The following is a 19,221-nucleotide window of genomic DNA, read 5'->3' on the forward strand; positions in this document are numbered from 1 at the left end:
CTACAAGAGTCTTTGCTCCTACAAATTACCACATGGCATCTGCTTTGCATCCCCTCTCCACCTCACTCTGAGCAGCTGTTTCTTTACAGGGAAACCACAGAAGAGATACTGCAGAAGCACCTACTTTCAAATGCATTGTGAAATACTTTTATCCAAAGCTGAAAGATAAACGAACAGAGACCTGGGAGGAGACATTGCTCCAAATTGCCACCAGCCACTGGGAACATGCCATCCATTCCTCTTGTAACCTGTGCCTCCCATAGAAAATTGAGAGCCAAACCAGGACCTACCATAACACAACTACTGCACAATACCTTGACTACATCTCTCTGTTTCTTGCCCTGGAAATAACCATGCTTCGAAGTGCAGTGTCTGGCTCTACTTTTCATCGAGGCTGTACTTGGGAGCACTGCAATTAATGCAGCAGAGCATTGGAGCTCTATCTTCCATCCTCTGGAAGATGAAGAATGTGCATCCTCATGCTGTCATGCTGGTTTTAGTCTGGTGCAGCTCATCAGCGCTCAGTAAAATTGCACCAGCGTAAAACTGGCATAATGGTGCAGAGAATCAGGCCTGCAGGCTGCAATTTGTTCTGACATAATAGGATAAAACTATTTGTCTTCTATGTACTCTCAAGAGATAGAGCTGATGAAATGTGTCAGAATAAAGCCCTGGAAAAGTGAAGTCCTTTTTCTGTCCATTAATCAGGCACAGAATGGATGGGAAAGCAAAAGGTTCACCAACCAGGCTACGTGCTGTTCTCCCAATATGCCCGCATGGAGACCTGGGTGTGCCCTCTCCCATGTGACAGGTTAGTTTTGTTTCCTTGTCCATTTATTTCCTGACATCTCCATGGATTTCCCCAGAGGGGACACCAGTCACTGTCTATGTCAGTTGTGATGTTGCCTTATTGTGTTCTGAAAATGTACCCTAGAAGTGGATGGGCAGCCCTCACCCCTCATAACAATTGGATAACCTACTTCCGCTCCTTACTGACCTACTTATTTGCACACTGGTGACCTAGATATGGTCCCACTAAGGCACCATGAATGAGCTGGGATGTGCACATTTCACCAGCATGAATTTGGTGCTAAAGAGCAGCCACTGGGAGAGAAAAATCACATGAAGAAGAGTAGCAAGGAAATTAGGAAAAACATTATCGATGCCTCTTTTTATATTTTTAGACAGGGATCATTTGCAGCAAGAGAAAGGACTAGGATGTAAAGAGTAGTGATGGATTAACAAAGAGTAGAGAAGAGTCAACAGAATATGAGAAAAAGAAATCATTACGATTCTGCAGTTTAGAAATCCTTCACTGATACAGAGTCTTTACCAAATATGCATCCTCAGGAAGTGGAAATTAATGTCTGTCCATCAGTTGGACATTACTGGGACAGTCTGGTTGTTGCTACAGGTTATGCAAGAAATTAGACCCGTTCCCAAACACTGGCCTTGCAGTATTTGATGTGAAATAATGATCCATTCTCTACTCATTGTGTCTGTATCAGGAGCAGATCTACATCAGGGTTCACAATGTCAGAACCTCCTGAAGTCTCACAGCAGGAGAAAAAATAGAGTTTCTAAGCTTTATGCATACTCATACACTACCAGAAACAGATGCCCACCCTCACTTTCTACTTTCCAGGTCCTTGTTGTAAAGGAGCAGTTTTTGTAGCTCAGGGTATGTAAGAAACTGGTACAGCTAAAGCATCATATCTGGTGACCCTTGGTGGCACAGATACCTGTATTAGTGCTCTCTGGAGAAATCCTTCACACTCAGCTAGCTTTGGGTTTGTGGTGAGACAATTTCACTACATGACCAGTGGACTTCTCACTCTGAACATGCTACATGCAATCTTTTTACTGATCATCTCTCTTGATTTTGGAACACACTTTAAATCCATATTCTCAGTAACATAATTTAAAACAGGAGCTGGAAGCCAGTAAACATCAAGCTGGCCAGAATGACCTCAGGTCTTTCAGGAATTGTCTATTCTCATATATGTCACTGGTGTGATGTTCATACATTGTCCCCTGCCTTGGCTGTTTCTGTCTGCCAAACAGGAGCTCAGGAGATCCCCTTGGGTTCACTGCCCTGGGGTGCACACAGTTATCCATGGTCCTCACCATCCTTTTGGGGTGAATGTGGCAGAATGCAAAAGCGAACACTGCCCTTTGCTCCTCATTAAGCCCCAGAGCCAAATCCAAAGCCAAACCCAATCTCTTTCCCAAAACAGTAATATTTGCTTTTGGCAAAATTCTCCTTGACTGACTTGCTTTTCCTGACAAGTACAGCTGTAGTATTTTGAAGAAATTTTAGAAATGACCAGATTGTTACAGCTTCTCACCAGTGCAGTACTATAAAAGTGAATGGAGGAGGTGATTGGAGAGAGATGTTTGTTTATCTGCTTCACTATAAACCATCACTCTTAATACACTTTGAAATACTTTTTCCAATTTTACGCTACTCCACTCTATTTTCTTTATCTATTTTCTATCTACAGTGATTCATTCACAGAATTTGAATGTGTAGTCAGGGAGAAATGAGTTTTACAAAAGCCATTTTTCCAAAGGCACTGGCGTGTGCCTGTAATTTGATGTATTACTTTGTGAAAGCTGTCACAGAGGTATCCCACATGCTCCAGCACTGATGGATCAGCATACTGGCATGATGACACAAATACAGTCTTTCACCACTGGCAGTGCCTTTTGACTCTGCATTTTAAACCTGGACAATTGCAAGCTCTGATTTATAGCAGGGTGGCTCTGTATCACAAAATGGCATGCTTTAGGATTACATGCAAGGGAAGGACTACTGCTTCTATATCACTCCACAGTAAGGACATAAAATTTTCTTTATTTCTTTTGCTCTAGAAGCAGAAAGCTGTTGTGACAAGTGGTCAGCCTATGGTGAAAGGGAAGCCCAGTGAATTTTATTCTGCAAGATGGAAAACTCACCACTATGATGTGGACTTCAACTCTGGCCACCATGTGTCACTCTGCTGTGGGTACTCAAACACCTGGTGTCAACTGCAGTAGTATCCTTTGGCAGAAAGTTGACCTTCTTTTTAACCAAGGTGAAGCACAGCCCAGAGAAATCCCTCCTGCAATTACACTATTGCAGTGACATTCCCTGTGACCTGGCAGGCTGGGGCACTGCAAAGAAATTAATGTTCATGGAAACAGCAGTCTCCCCTGAGCACCTGGTGACTGTCCAGTCCAACCTCAGCACACGCCGTGGGCATCAACAACTCCTGCCCCTGGTACCACTGCCTGGCTACTGGTGTATTTGTTAAATCAGAAGCAGAACAGAGTACTGTCACAACATCTGGTTGCAGATATCAGACACCAGACTGCTCTCAGAAAAAAAAAAAGTAAACCCCTGTTGCCAGTGAGTCTGTAGTCTGGTAACTCAAAGTTGCACACAAGACTTCTCGATATCAAATGCTATTGCGAGTTTCCAGCAGCATTGGCACAATAGCAATAGATTCCCTTTGTCTCAGACAGGGAATCACCTCATCAAACCAGACACAATTTCTCTACTCTTTTCCCAACACACACACATCTCCCTTTTCTTTGTCTATTTAGTTCAAACAGTGCAGTAGGTGAGGGCAGCTTAGGCAAAATGAAAAACAACACTCAAATTGCTAAATAAAGCCACAGCATGGACACATGAATCAATTTGCTTTCCCAAAATACATTTGCAACAAAATAAAAGGAAACAAAAATCTGTTGGAACTTTTTACGAGGATTAAACAGATACAAGTATGAAATAAACCTATTCCTATTCAATGTCTGCTGTATGCCAGGGCCTGCATCCAGACCACAGCTCCACAGCTGGCTCCCGAAGGAATAAGCACTTAGCAGCTCCTCAGAAGTGCAACACTGCCTGCACTGTTTCTATATCAACACATCTTCCCTTCCACTTAGATTCAGCAGCTGGACGTCACTGTTACAGAGCCTGACCGCTGAAAAGTCTGCAGGGATTGTCAATCCTCCCATGCTGCAGGAATTGGTGGCATCGCAAGGAATGGCACCAGGCAGCTGCCAGCAAAAGCCAAGGTAATGTCACAACTCTGCAAGTCACATAAATGTCACCAATTATGGGGAAACAGAGTAATCCCAAAACAGTGTTTGATAAATGCACTGCCTTGAAAGTGAAAAATACTGCAATACTCCTTGCATTTGTAACACTGCTGAGCAGCCAATTTATGAGTGGTGCGGTTGCAACACGAGTATACAGATCTGTGCAGCTTCTGGGAAAGGAAGGGCAATGTTCCTCTGCTGTTCGGTGGAGCAATGATTATAATAGCATGATGAAAATAATATGAAAGGAGCAGGTGTTTTGTAATGTTACCAAGGACAGTTCAGTGCTAGGACAGTGCTGTGGGCTGACACAGAGGTCATTGTTCATAGCATATGCATTTTCAGAAGAGCATGAGCTCTGTGTCTCCTTTGGTACATGCATTTGGCTTTTGTTCCTGTTCAAAGGCAGACAGATGATAGAATCACAGTTGGGAGGGACCTTAGCGACTGTCTAGTTCCATACCCCCTGCCATGGGCAGGAACACCTTTTACTAGACCTGATTGCTCAAATCCTCACCCAAACTGTCCTAAAACACTTCCAGAGAGGGAAGCAAAAGTTTTTAACTGGCTCAAGTGATAGTGGCTGTCAAATCCTCCCTTTAATGCTGGCCACCTAAAGGAGTTGTCACTGTCTGAGAACACTTGGAGACAGAACAGCAAACATGACAGAGAGGCCTCATTCCTTTCTTTTGTGTCCAAAACCAGTGGTGGGATCATTGAAAATGCTTTCTGTCCTGAGTCCTACTGATCTGGGGCAGACAAGTTCAAAGTTTCTTCTTCTTCTTCTTCTTGTGTTATGTCATTTCTCTGTTAGGTGCAGGATTAGGTACTGGAGTCACTGTGTGACATCACTACTGGAACTGTCTTAAATTCAACACAGGGCTGGGGTGACACTGTAGTTGACCTGAGAGAGACTCAGAAGGTATTTTTGGTCGTCCTGGTGCCTTCATGCTGTGGCAATTCTGCTCAGTACTAACAGCAGAAGGATGAAACAGAGATAATGTTACCTATTGAGATGGGCTTGGACACTGAGCTTAAAACTAATTTTTTGTTCCAGTCTTGTGTTGTGCCAGAGCGATGTATGTGATGGGTGTTCAAATATCATGGTAATGCCTGTGCAAAACACAGCTAAAAGCAGGAAAGGAAAGGAGATGGGCCAACAGGATGCTCATGAGAGAGGTAAAAAATGTATGTGTGTAAAGCAAATCTGAACTAGTCATGGAGAAGAGAAGGCTTTGGAGTAATCTAATTGGGGTTGTCCACAATGGAGAGAGACTTTTTACAAAGACCTGTAGTGACAGGGGGATATAGGATAAGGGGGAATGGCTTCACACTGGAAAAGAATAGGCTTACATTAGATATTAGAAAGAAATTCTTCTCTGTGACAATGGTGAGGCATTGGAACAGGTTGCCCAGAGAAGCTGTGGATACCCCATCCCTGAAAGTGTTTCAGGTCAGATTGGACAGGGCTCTGAGTTCCTTGGTCTACTTGTCCCTCCTCATGGCAGAGGGTTTGGAAGTAGATGATCTTTAAGGTCACTCCCAACCCAGACCATTCCATGATTCTATTATAAACACTAATTCAAAGAATGCAAAGATCTAAATGTGAAGATTCAATAGCAATGTGTTTCAGAGTGCTGCCAGTTATAAATGAAACTATTCACAAAGTTTCATTTAGTTCGACATGAGCAGTTCTTAGAATGAATCCTCACCACAGAAATCCAGAACTCGGGTGAATAGAAGTTATTTAATATTAATTTTCATGGTTGTATTAATTAAAAATGCAACTAATTTTTGTTCTAATTTTTATATGCAAACTGTTGGTTAAAGAGCATAACATATACCAGGACTTTTCTCCTTCTTTTTTTTTTTTGCTACTTCAAGCTCAATTTGTCATGAGAAAATCCCTGATAATTGAAAAGTCTCAAGAAGTTTGGTTCATGAACATCCTTCCCAAATGGAGGGCAGAGAAAGTACCGGAGGGTTCAGGCCCTCAGTTCCACAACACCAAGGCAGAATGGCCAGGGAGAACAGCTCTCAGTAAGAGATGACACGCCTGCAGCATTCCTACAGGTTACTTAGTAACTACCTGTGAATAATGAAGGCATCCAGAGAGAATAAAGGTCACTTTGCAAATGTGATTAACAAAGGCTGAAATTTCTGGTGAACATATTTGGGAGTGACAGCTTGGAGAAGGGAAGCTTGCAGCATGCAACAAAATTTGTGTTAATTAGATAGTGCGCAGGGTTTGCAAATGAACTGAAATGAAACACAATGAGATGGTTAATGGTGGATGAGTGGGATGTTTAAACAGACTTGATGTAGGGGACTTTTGAAGTGCAGACCTAAAACACAAAACATTGAGGAATTTTTTTTTAGATCTATAAAACAGCAGCTGATTATGTATAGATGAAAAGTAATGAAACAATATTCTCAGAAGTGTCTTCTTTTCTAGATATGCCTCTGTAACTTCCATTAGCACCCACAGACTCTTAAATACACAAACACATTAGTCATGCATCAGATCACACTGTACATTTTGTGAAGTATCCAAAGGCTGGAATGACTCATGCAATCAAAATTTCTTTTCCCATGTGAATCAGATGCAAGGCTTGACATATCCCTACTGAAAAAGAAGGATGTTTTCTTTTGAGTAGTATTTTTACAGCACCTCACTTCTTTAGGGCCCTGATTGCAGAGTAGGCACACCAATTACAAAACTGGATTTGAAGAACACATCAGAACATTAGACAACACTTGTCAGTGAAAGAAGTGAGGTCTTGCTCAGCATTGTCCATCCCACATGTAGCAAATTTGCTCCACTAAAGATGAGTGCCTGATGTTACCAAACAGGGATGGCCTTGTTTTGCAATAACATCATGGAGCATTAATGAAATTATATCAAAGACTGGGATTAAAACTGTCCTCGTTCTTTTGCAAAGAGTCTGCTTTATCCAATATTTTTTCCTTCAAAACCTTCTTTTGGTCTTCAGGTGGGGAGTGAGTCTGTCAGGACTCCTGAGGAATTTGGCAAATGACACATCCTATGGTGATTCACTGACAGTGGTTTTCCCATCCTCTGCTTGTGTTGTAACTCCAAGCAGAGACAATTGTCAGAGGATTTGTGGTTGGCTTTTGTAATTCCTAATTCTTGTTTCTTTTTTTTTTTTTAATTTTTATGTTTTCTCCTAGGTTTCTCAATCTGTTGAAAAGCTTCACCATCTGCCCACCATGAAAGAATTGCAGAATCTGGCAGCCTTCAAGTGTGTCACTGTGTTTTCAAAAAAGGCAACTGGCCTCCCCTGTGTCCATACGTCACATTCTGTGAGGGGTTTTGGTTTTTCTGTGTAAACATGGCCTGCTAATGACGCATGTAGCCCATTCCTTTTGCTGGAAAGGTGGCTGCAGGCACCTTCTGGCAACATTCAGAGAAGATTTGTATGGGGTTTGGTAAAGCACAGCTCTTCTGGGGCCACTGGAGGCAGACCAGCAGCGGGACTGCAAAAATAGATGTGGGCTGGGTGAATGGGATCCCTACAGTGCTCCTGCATTGGAAGACTGAGCTCTGGGGAGCTTGAGGAGTTTTACCTACATGAAGGGAACTTGCTCTGTGTCTGCACTCAGTCTTTCTGGGTCTGGGGGAGACAGCAGATTTGTTTTCACAGCTAAAAACCCATTGAAACTGCATTAATGGCTATGTGCTTGCAGCCATCCCTCTCCTGTGACAGGCAATAAAAGCCACAGAGCCAGCCTGTCAGGCACAAGGGCTGTGTTTTCACTGATGAAAGAGATGGTTCTCTACACTAAGCACAACACATGTGTTACTGAAACCTATCTGGTTGTGCAAGAGCCACATGAAGCAACCAAAGGGTTCCTACTCATGAGTTCTCCTTGGAGCTCACCCACAGACCCAAATGAAGGCACAGAGAAAAGTTGTCTCTGGAGAGAGAGGAAGGCCAACTTAAATTCTAAATGCCTTAAATGTGGTGATTTGGTATAAAGATGGAGGTGCATGAGCATGTCAGAAGATGGTACAAAAGGCTTAAAGAGAAGTGTTTTGAAGAGGACAGAGAGGAGGAAACACAAGTAGGGGAAAGGTCTTGGTTTTGTTAAGGCATGAAGGAGACCACTGCCTTTCTTACTGCTTGGCCTGTCCCTGGCTTCCCAGCGTGGAAATTGAGAGCTACAGCTGCTGAGGAACATACAGGGAAGCAGACAGAAACACTGATTAAATGGAAGAAAATACAAATTTTCCCAAGAGAATGAGTATTACTATCCAGGCTGCCACCCCTGCTTCAGCTAGACATTTCTGCTAGCTGTTTAACCTAGGCTTAGCTGCTTTGGCTTCAGCAGCTCAAAGTTTTTGTGTTTCAGGTTTAATTCCAGAGGTAGAGGTTTTCTATCTGAAACACCCCACCTGACAGAGGAGGTCTCAGTATTTCCTTCTGTTTTGGCTGAACTGTAACAGATCTCCTCATCCACTTTTTTGTGTCCTGTTACAATCAAATTGGATGGTCTGGTATTTCAATCCATTTTTGCATCGAACCTTGCCTGAAAGCAGTTTCTAACTATCGTGCCAGGGACCTACATTCCTCAGTCTCTGCCTGACTGCAGCACTTTCTTTCACTGCTTACATTACAGCTTGCCCAGCTTGAATATTCACACTGACTTCTACTTCTCCAAGTGCGAAGGTCCCCAGGCTGTGTGAAGACAAAATGAAGTTTCTCTTTTGGGCAAGTTTCTTTTTTCCACTGGGAACAGCTGAGTAACTCCTCTCTCAGTTCTCCCCCTCCCATTCTTCACACAGACAGCAAGGGGACATTAAAAGTTGTCTATACAGATCCATAGCTCCTGCTTCAGGGAACACCTTTGCCCATTCTCAAATGCCCCATAAATGTTTCTGTGCTCTTCGACTTTTAAATATTATGGCATCTCATAGAGCTGATGATGGGTGAAAGATTTGGCTTCACATTCCCTCTCAGTCTTCCTTTGCCAGACACTTCAAAGTTCATTTCAACTCTTTATTGGCCATTTCTAAAAACATTTCAGTTTCTTGACATAGGAAGAACAGGTCAAAATAGGCTCTCCTGTCAAGCTACATCCACACAGCATGAGGCTAAGCCAGCTCTAAGCACGCAGCTCAAAGACAACAGGAACAGTATCAGGGAGTTAAAGCACAGCTCTGCTTGGGCTAAGCCATCCTGCAGGAAAGCACCTCTGTCACTCTGCTCACACCAGGAATCCCACGTGGGGTTTGTCTACAGGCTAGAGACGGAGCCTGAGTCAGCCTAGGGCTCCCAGGTATTGCTGTGGGGCCGGGGGCTCCTTCGCCTCCTTTTTGCCTTGGCCTCTGCACTGAGCCACTCCTCCAAGGCCAGCCACACAGGCTGGATAAGTGGCAAGTGCTTGGAACGCCCCAGTGGCCAGGCACAAAAGCTGATCTCTCTTGGCTAGCTGCTGATCCCCAGCCCAGAGACATGTGCGGGTGTTTGCTTTTGCTGGGCAGCCTGTGCATGGGCTCAGCTGCAGCGGAATCCTGAGGAATGCAGAACATTCCTGCAATAAAACCGCTAATGGTAATTGCAGGAGAATATGTCACTTCCCGTGGAAGTAATGACAGAATGGGCTGTAAAATACAGGGCCGGATTCAAAAAGACATTTTTCTGTTTATTTCTTCAGTGTTTTTCTTTCACTCCGTGTGACTGCGTGAAGGGAGGAATGGGGAAAGGGATGATGTGACTGGAGCATGAACGCCTTGAGACCGCCTCAGCAGCACAAAAGCTGTTCAAAACCCCTCTTTCCTCCCTCAGCTCTCGCCTCCCCTGGTTGTTTTTTTCCCTTTTCTTTGAAATATTTCAGATGGTTCGGAGCTGACGGCGCAGGAGCCGGCTGGGCTGGCCGGGGGCGCCCTCCCGTGGCGGCCGGAGGAACAACAAGATCGCTCCCGCAGGAGCCGGGACAGCCCGGGACAGCGACACGGGACAGCGACACGGGACAGCCCGAGATCGGGGACAGCGACCCAGGACAGCCTGGGACCGGGACAACGACCCGGGACAGCCCGGGACACGGGACAGCGACCCCGGACAGCCCGGGACACGGGACAGCGACCCGCGCGACAAAACCAACCAACCAACCAACCAACCAACCAACCAACCAACCAACCAACCAACCAACCAACCAACCAACAAAAAGCCCTTACAAACCAAATCCCAAAAAAGTGATCCAGGAAAAAGTAAAGGTAAAGCAAACAACTCTCAAGTCACTTTAGTTGCCAAAGTATGAAAAGATTTAACAAGGCCAGTTGACAGGAAAAGAAAAAGTTTTTTAAAAAGTGGTAGATTTACATCGGCTAGAAGGAAAATATGCTTGGGCAAACAGCCCTTGCTTTGGAGCAAGAACTCTTTTGAGCGGTGTTTTTATTCAAGTCTCCCAATGAATGCAATCAGTTACTCTGTCTTGTCTAAACTTTGACTGAATACATAATTTCATTTAGCTACTAATTGGCCTCTTTACCTTTATTTAGAGATCCAGGAATGCTGCCAAAGATCCCTCCCATCGGGCGTCTGCAGTAGCAACAGCCCAGCTCCCAGGCTCTGCTTCAGCAGTTTAACTTCTGGCAAATCCATCGGGACACACTGCCTGCTCCACGGCCCATGGGTCTCAGCAAGAAGGGCACCAAGTGCTGGAACTCCAAAAGGAAGGGAAATGCCACATCCTGCCCCTGACTGGGGTGGGCGTCAAGTGCCCTAGAAAGACCTTGTAGATACAAAGTGCCAAACACAGCAGAGAACTTTCAAACTCACCTAAGTGACAGTCCTCATCCATAAGAACATAGAGCTGCCATTGAAAAGCACACTCTAAAAGCATGTGTAGCACTTAAGAAGATGTTCGGAAATAAATACGTAATGTGAAAGAATTCCTAGCAACCTGGACTTTTTAAGAACGAGAATGAAGAGTTAGGCTAACTGGAACATGTGGTAGTAAAGAAAACAGCAAAGAATCTGTATTTATCTGAAAAGCCTAAGACTGAAGTTAAACTTTATTATAAGACCCTTCTCATTTGCATTTGGAAGTTACATAACCCACACTTCCCTGCTGCATCAGAGGTGGCCACATAGTCACACTGGTCCCGCTGTGGCCAATTGCCCAAAAGAACCTACACAGCATTGCCACAGAGCACTGACCAACACTTCCAGGACTAGCAACACTCATTATCATTTTAATGAAGCAGAATTGGTAGTTGACTTCAACTTCATAGCATTGTCATGACTCAGAGCATGGTTTTACCTTTCCTGTGCACAGAAACACAGCAGGGATGGGAGGAAAGACCTACAGGGCACCAAGCCAGGTAGACATATCATTGATCTGGAAACTGCCTTTCCAAACCCAAATGGCAGCATTCATCATCTGAAGTGCTACTGCTGCTGAAAAGGCTTCATCTTTCAAATGGCCTCCTTGTGTTTCTATTATTTTTCATTGTTCTTGAGTAAAGGCCATAAATCTTAGGGGCAAGAGAGCTTTTGTTTGGTCTAAAAAGCCTGATGTGCCCCAGGAACTGCTGGAAACTTATTTAAGGTAACAACTAAATTTTCCTTTTGGAATTCAAAAAGATTAGAAATACCATCATTGCAGAAAAACTGAATAGAGCCATTCTATATCTCTGCCTTGCATATTTAGGACTAACTGATTCCCACTTAGTTAGGGAAAGAATCCGTTATGTGACTCGCAAGACATGGATATGTTCATCATCCAGGACACTGTTTTCTCCGTTAAATTTCTATATTTACACTCGCTCACAGCAAGTTCAGTTACATAGGGACATCATCATGATGAGATGAGAGTTTCCATATGTGGGAAATATCCATGATTTTCTGCATAGCAGTTTGTGTTTCTGGTGTGGACTGATACATAATTATCATCCTCAATCATTGTCCTACTGCAGTTTGTATGAGCTTTGCCATGAACTTCAAGAGGCGATTGAACTACAGGAATTCAGTGAATAATTCTTAGTACAAGCATATCCTACAAATCAGCGCAGGCACATACTCTGTACTATTACAGGAAGAGATAATACAGTGATTACACACAAGAAGGGCCCAGGGCCTGAAATGCAATTAATTACAGAACTAATTTGCTATGTACAAGTTCTCCTATTGATTGTCCTATTGTGCTATGGCACACGATGCTTTCCAAGACTGCTTTGATTTATCATTTAATATATGTTGTTTAGTGCTTCTGGAGCTCCTGAATTTATGCCTATGAATAAAGAGAAAAAAATAATCACCATCTCTGGATTGGAAATCCTTAAAAGCAATACTGAGAGCACAGAAAATGGAGCTTCATCACTGACTGTATTTTATAAACTGTGACTTTTGGGAAATCCAGTGTTCTGGCCTGGAGATGGGATGGACTTCCCTTAATGATGAATCACTGCTCTGGTATTCCCTGCAGAAGTTGGCTGTAAAACTGCCTGAGAAGTGGAGCTGGAATAGGAATGAATACCCTTCTCTTTGGACATTACATTAACAGCTAAGTAAATGTCATGCTTTTCTTGTTGTAACAGTGCCTGAAATCAGCTATGTGGAGTTAAGCTGCATTAGTGAGTGAAGAGATAATGACGATTTCAAAACTATGCTAGCAAGCATTTCTCTTCCTGTGTCACTGTGGTAAGCAGAGGGAGGCTGTGAGAATGTCCATGGAAAAAGAACTGGCTGATGTACACAATATGCACTCAAAAAACAGAATAAAAAACCCCAACAACAACAAAAAAGATTCCTTTGAGTGTCTTCCAGATAGAGACGGCAATTATTGTTCAAACTCTGCAGGGATGGTTTTACTTCCACTAGAAGCCATTCCTGCTTCCCCTGTTGTGGAAAGGAGTGATTTCAGGAAACCAACATGACAGGTCCCATCTCTGCCAGCCTGTGGCTTGACTTCTTCAGAAAGCCTGTTCTCCAGGTCTGCTAGGGCTTCAGTTCTTACCCAAGTTTCAGAAAGTCAAGGTATTCTCACCTCTCATCAGCCATGGAGAACCAAGTACAATTTTGGGCAAGGCTTTCAATAGACGAACTTCAGAACAGCGCTTATGAGTTGCTTAATACACCCAGTATTAAGGGTGGAGTGGGAGGGGCTGGGGGACATCAGCCAGGGTGTCCCAGCTGGAAAGCATTCAGCTCTCTGCCTTAGCTTACCTGGACTCACTTCTACATTCTGACATTTATTATGCAGCTCTTTTGTTCAAAAAACAATAAAACCAAAATACACCAAAAAGCAGAACCTGGGTCAAAAGAAATCCACCTGACAAAATCTGCTATACATAAGGCTTTGGGGAAAGCATTCCTGAAACTGTCCAAGTCTGTATTTTACACGACACTTCAGTGTTGCAGCAAAATCAAGATTTCCAGGGTAGGAATCTGATTTGGATTATCACATATAATTTTGGCCATTTTTCAGAACAAAACTTCTTGTAAACAAACAAGCAAACACTCTCCTGGTTTTTCCAGAATTTTACTGAAGGCAATAGGTTTCAGCAATTTTGAATATCTAGTTACTAATTTTCCAGTTTAAAATGGATTTAACAGGAAGCTTTGTGCCTAAATAAGAATAAGGATTTTTTGTTGTTGTTCAGTCTGAACAACAGCTGATATTTTAAAGAAAATGTCATTATTTGGCTGACTTTTACAAGATACAACTGAAATTGCTATTTTTCTGACACCCACTGATGGTTAGAGACCTGCACTGCCAGATCCCCATGGAGACAGAGCAGAAACTCTCTAGATTGAAGGCAAAATGAATATTGGTGTCAAAAGAGAGTGGTGGACGTGGAAGGAGTCTGGGATTAGATAACAGATAGCTCCAGGCCATTTGATCACCAGCTTTGAGGTCCTTATGATCCTCCACAGAGCACAGGTCAGCAACAAGTCCCCACATCAAGCACTTCCCTTCTGCCTGCACCATGACATCACCACCCTTTGCAGGGTCAAGAAGCTTAAGTATTCCCACTGACAGTGAATCCACCACATGCCTTGGGAACTCAGTACAATTATTAATGATTGCTTTGAAAATGCAGCATATTGCCAATACAGACAGCTTCAGCCCAGTTCCCATTCAGAGCCCATCACTGTGATGGCTGTGCACTCCCGGAGTAACAATGAGCTAAGAAAAGCTTCCCCTCTCCTGCCAAAGCTCATCTGCCATGAAATGTGCCTTGTGGGGCATGGGACGACAGTGCCTTCTGCCTCCCAGCAACTTTGGCACAGGTCCCTGCAGGCAGGTCAGGCAGGGCACAGCTCCCACAGCCCTCTGCAACCACTACCTCCTGCTTCTACATTCAGGAACATTTCATTGAACGGTTTGACCTGTTTCCCTCTGAATTGGTGGGTGGCAGCTTTTTTGAGACTGGTTTTCTTTTGAAGCTGATCAAATGCTTTTCTGTTTATTTCTAGTGGTAGTAAGTAAAAAGTAAAAAATATTTTAAAGTCCTGTGCTGGCAATAGGGTGCCTTGGTGAAAAGTGGAACTTCCAGCTCTGACATGGAGTTTAAGAAAACTGTGATAAGATCTGGCCCTTCACAGCAATTCCTGGAGGGCAGTTCAGGTTACCATATAGAGCAATGACACGTAATTGTTTCTTGTAAGGTGTAGAGGGGATGGGTGCAGAACTCTCAGAGCAGCTGAGGTGGAGTGAAGCTGCTGACAGAGGAGCTCTCTTCAATAGAAGGCAAATACAGCAGGGACTGACAAAAATCATGTGATAACTTCTTAAGATGTTGGCTTCCTTACATGACCATTGGGTTTTTTATTGTTGATCGCAGTGAAGCAACTTCTTGTGAAATATCCATGAAGTTGCTTAGCTCTCTGGTGACTTGTTTTATCTACTTACACATTGGAATAAATTATACTCTGCCTGCAAACTTCTTTGAGACTCCCTTAGTTAATATTTGACAAGATTTCACAGAATCATAGAATGGCCTGGTTTGAAAGGGGTCTTAAAGATCATCTAGTTCCAATCCCCTGTCATGGGCAAGGATACTTTTCTCTGGACCAGGTTGCTCAGACCTCCATCCAACCTGGTCTTGAACACTTCCAGGGTTAGAACATCCACAGCCTCACTGGGCAACCTGTTGCAGCGTCTCACCTCCCTCACAGTAAAGAACTTTCTCCTAATATCCAAGCTAAACCCAGATACCTGGATGAAAGTTGCAATACAGAATTTAAAAAGTAAGGTACATTATTGCCTATGAAATATGATCATAGTTTCTAAAAAATTTGGGCTTTTTTGAGTGACAGCTAACAAATACAACCATTTGATGACTACTGGTGGTGTTTTCTGTGTATGTATAGGCTGAATCAACAGTAGCATATACACGCACACATAGTTCAAAGCCAAGGGAATGTAGCTGCAGGCAATCTAAAGCAAGCTGATGTTTGTAACAGCCTGTGCTACCACAGCAGTGCAGACTGGCAGCAGAAACAGAACTGCAGCCACAGGTAAGATTTGGTGTGCTCAGCTGTAGCAGAGACATGCCATTGAAACCCCAGCTGTGACCTGGAGAGTCAGCTGTTCTTACATGTCTAGTGCCCAAACAATACTGGACAAAAGACCTGTCTCTAAATCTACAATTTATTTCAGGTCTGGGCCCTGAACAGATGTTCTCACTCTTTGAATGGATTATTGTCTGCTAAGGAAATTACTTAAGACCATCTTATTTGAATATGAAGTCCATATTCACACATTACATTCAGTCAGCAAAACCAACACTCTTGCCTGTTAAGCTGCACAGTCCACATTCAGGATCTAATTGAGCAAATACTGAATTGCTCAAGTCATCAAAATCAGCTACTACTGTTTGTAAAGCCAGCACTGCCTCCATTCAGATGTTTAAAGTTGCTAGAAAATAATGACTTTTGAAACTTTCCTTTGAAGCAGACTGAAGAGACGGGTGCACTGCAGGTCTCTCCATATTCATGTCCCTTCACAAAGAAGGGTTTGTTCAGATGCCAAAGAAGAGGCATCTCAAAGGGAGATTCATCCGAAGAACAAAAAGCTTCAACCTTTGCCCTTACTGGAGTGCCAAGAGATTTGCCTGTTTTGCTGTGTTTTGTTTTTTAATCACTCCTTCAACAGATGGGCAACAGTCTCCCATCTCGTCAGAAAAGTTCACCCAACAGGACGGTCAGACTTGAGCAGCCTCCAGTACAGACAAAAAGCCATTTCTCCAAAATACGGTCCTGCTCTTGGGGCAATTCATTCTTGTCATTCACATTCAAATCGTGCCTGGTCAGTCTCAAGCATGTACAGTTCTAGTGGGTCCAGCTGTCCACATACTGAGCATAAACCTCATTGACAGCTAAGGGTCTGCTAGGACAGCAGGCTTGTGCTGCCCTCATATTGCTACAGCCCATACCTTTTACTTCTGTTTTTCTGAAAACATTTTGATATTCAGAGTAATTTGGATGGCAAAAATTTATTCCTTTTGTGGCATTGTATTTTTCTGGTACCACAAATACTGCTACTGCACAAGTAGTTTTAAAGATGCCATTAATATTATTTTCTAAGGATTAGTTAATTTCCAGTCATTTATTTTCTTTGTGGTGTTACTGAATTAAGGAACATCTCTTAGCCATAGGGAAGCAGTGTCCTGAAACAGTGAGTTTAGATAGTAAGATCTGTTAATTCACAGAGGCATCTGAGGACATGGGTCCTCTATCAGTGTAAGCCGACCTAAAACTAGACTGTGGATAAAAAGATGTTTCTTCCCACCCTCTCCCCAGTGTCACAGTTGGCACTTGAGCTAAACTCTTTATACAAGGATGTTTTCAGTCACACCAGGAAGCCTCTTAGGTGTGCAGCTCTTTGAGGGAGGTCGTGGGAAGGTGTGAGTAGGGCAGAAAGTGAGCAGGAGCTCAGCCTTAGATTATCTCAAATTGACCAGGAAACTCCTCTGAGATGCTGCTGTCTGCCCCTATTTGTGTTTAAATGCACTGGTACGGATGTCACTGCAGTGAGCACTCCATCATCCATATGCAACTACATCCCATGCAGGATTATAGTCATGCCCAACTAAAATATTTCAAAGGTCAGAGATGTTCTGTTGATATGAATTCAGGTATTTGCTATGAGCTAACCATAGTGGGACAAACCCCTGTTATAATGCAGCATGGCTAAGATAGCCTTGTCAGGACCACATTCATTTTTGAAATGCCATGAGCAATTTTTGCTCACACAAACTTAATTGCTACATGAAGAACATTTTTATAATTTAAAACTTTGTCTTTGGGATAGAAAATAAGAAGGAGGAAGTAAAAAGATTCTGATTGGCTTTTGAACTCTGCTGTACAGCACAGCTGTATGTTCAGCCCAATATATCACACACAACAAATCAAAGTCAGTTTAGACTCAACTTTTCTGCAGCTTTTTCCTCCAATACCTTGGCAGGATTACTAATTAATAGAGACCAGATGCTTGAGCATGACCTTAAATCTAGGATGCAAAGAGCCTGATGTCCTTATTGTCCCAGGGGCTCATGTGCAAATTGAATTTAAGCATCTCTTTTGATTTGTTAACATTTTGTATCTGCCCTCTAATCTGTTGCAAATAATAATACAAAGGAGAACAAGGTTCAACCATAAAAATACCTTAATTCCTAACAATTTTGCCAAATCTTCTAAGCACAGCAATGAGCAGGACTCCAATTATAGACTTGCAGATACAACATAAAAATAGAGAAAATGATGAGAAAAAAATTTTGAATTTAGAACTTTATTATACAGGCCCAAAGCTGCGGTCACCATGCATACACTGTAATGGGAATGATTTTGCTGAAAGGTTCTCACTAAACAAACGTAAAGAGACCACAGACTACAGCATTCCAAATAACTGACACTTTAATTTTGAAAGAGCAAAAATAAATAAAGGAATGGCAAGTATGTCCTTTTCACATATGGTGGGGCATATACATATTCCTTCTTTTCTATAGCTACTCAAGAGACAAAATTAGCAAGTACTGCCCAAGAACACAGACCTTTTGTGTGATGGCTCAGCTAGCTTTTAGCTGTTTCTCTCTCCTTGGATATTAGATCAAACACACATTTAGATAGGTGCATATGCCAAAAAAAGAAATGCATGGCGGGTTTTGTATTTAATTTCTACTTCCTGCCTTTTCCTTCTCCTTTTAGGACACTAGCAGGAAGTAAATAGAGACATCCAATCAAATAAAAGCCCTAGAAGTTTTCCCTTCTAGTTTTTCATCATAAGCTCATAATTTAAAGATTAATCACAAATTTTAAAAGGTTGAGGCATCTTACAAGGAATTCATCATCTCTGGACTACAGATAGCCACAGTGAAGAGCTGCACATAGACTGCATACATAGTGTTATCTAAAAGTGGTTATCTTTAAAAAAAAACAAAACGTTTTTAAAAATCTGTAGATCAAAACAAAACATGTCTTATTCCCTACAGGATTTTCTTGCAACCTGTTCTTCAATTATTTGCACTAGGAGATGCTACAAATGATATTAATTACAATATATAGTCCACTGTCATCTTCTGGTCCAGCAGAAGAACCTGTCTCTTCGATGGATGCAAAACTGTTCATCTGAGCAGATCATCCTCAACAGCACAAATATGGTCTAGAAACTCATAGAGTTTATTGTTTTAATTTATAAAATTAAACCTGCCCCAGACAGGTAATACTGGTGTGTAATATTGCCATCCCTGGGTTCTGTCAAAAACAGGGTACTGAGGTGCTCAGAGCCGTCTCAGAGCGCAGCGCTGCGATCCTTCTGGCACTCCAGACCCAAGGTCGATGTGATGTGATGCGTGCTAGAACGTGGGCGCACTTCTCACTTAGCTCTGCAGAGCCCGGGACATGGTAAGCTGCCAGAACTTCCTTCATCTTGCCTGTTGACAAAAGGAACAATAACTAGTCATCACTGGTTGCTGGAGTTTAATTCCAATTTTTAAAAAGCCCTATAAATGAGACTTTTTTTAGCCATGCAATAGCAAATGCTTCATTAAGGAAAGATTTGGGATAAATTTTACAGTCTCTCTGTTAGCCACACAATGCTTATGAGGCAGAAAGGCCTTATACAGTGTGGTTCCTAAAACATTATCCAGGATTAAACATACCATTA

The 19,221-nt window shown here is 42.7% G+C and overlaps 1 protein-coding gene across 2 annotated transcripts in view; it reads right to left on the reverse strand.

Moving 5' to 3' along the window:
- Positions 1-19,221, reverse strand: part of SCAF8 (SR-related CTD associated factor 8) — a 150,949-nt gene that overhangs the window by 44,696 nt on the left and 87,032 nt on the right. Inside the window, exon 21 of one of the 2 annotated variants that reach the window (XM_033055702.1) lies at positions 17,839-18,988. The exons of the other annotated variant lie outside the window; for it this stretch is intronic. The gene's annotated coding sequence lies outside the window, so the exon portion shown is untranslated. Of the gene's footprint in view, positions 1-17,838; positions 18,989-19,221 lie in introns of those variants that run through there. 2 annotated transcript variants of the gene reach the window in all.

The sequence above is a fragment of the Catharus ustulatus genome, chromosome 3 (assembly GCF_009819885.2).
Source record: "Catharus ustulatus isolate bCatUst1 chromosome 3, bCatUst1.pri.v2, whole genome shotgun sequence".
NCBI lineage: Eukaryota > Metazoa > Chordata > Aves > Passeriformes > Turdidae > Catharus > Catharus ustulatus.